The sequence below is a fragment of the Penaeus monodon genome, chromosome 32, assembly GCF_015228065.2.
Source record: "Penaeus monodon isolate SGIC_2016 chromosome 32, NSTDA_Pmon_1, whole genome shotgun sequence".
NCBI classification, from domain to species: domain Eukaryota; kingdom Metazoa; phylum Arthropoda; class Malacostraca; order Decapoda; family Penaeidae; genus Penaeus; species Penaeus monodon.
In genome coordinates, this window is record NC_051417.1 from 25,855,315 (window position 1) to 25,855,646 (window position 332).

A 332-nucleotide genomic window follows, 5' to 3' on the forward strand; every position below is an offset into this window, starting at 1 on the left:
CTCAACCACTCAAACCAACAAACAACCACACAGGGAAAGGCAAAAGCTACACCCTCCCCACCCTTGAGCTTTCCCAAGTCCCAGCTGCAGCGACCGATGTTCCCTCTCCGATCCACGCCGACGATGGAGAACTCCCTGACGCAACAGGAGGCGCTGAGGGAGGCGCCGACGGGGGAGGTCGTGCCCAAGGGGAAGGCGTCCACTGTCAGGTTGTCGCGGGGCTGGGAACTCACGCTGTACAAACCTGACGGAGGAGAATCTGGCTGTGACGCTCACGAGGGAAATGTGTTTTCGGTGTCTGAGACGTGGATGCGGATATGTGCTTGGAGGTC

General features: G+C 59.3%; 1 protein-coding gene across 1 annotated transcript in view; it reads right to left on the reverse strand.

Moving 5' to 3' along the window:
* LOC119593628 (fibronectin type III domain-containing protein 1-like) overlaps positions 1-326 on the reverse strand; it is a 14,041-nt gene extending 13,715 nt beyond the window's left edge. Inside the window, exon 1 of the mRNA XM_037942581.1 lies at positions 62-326. The gene's annotated coding sequence lies outside the window, so the exon portion shown is untranslated. The remainder of the gene's footprint in view (positions 1-61) is intronic.
* Between the last annotated feature and the right edge of the window lie 6 nt (positions 327-332).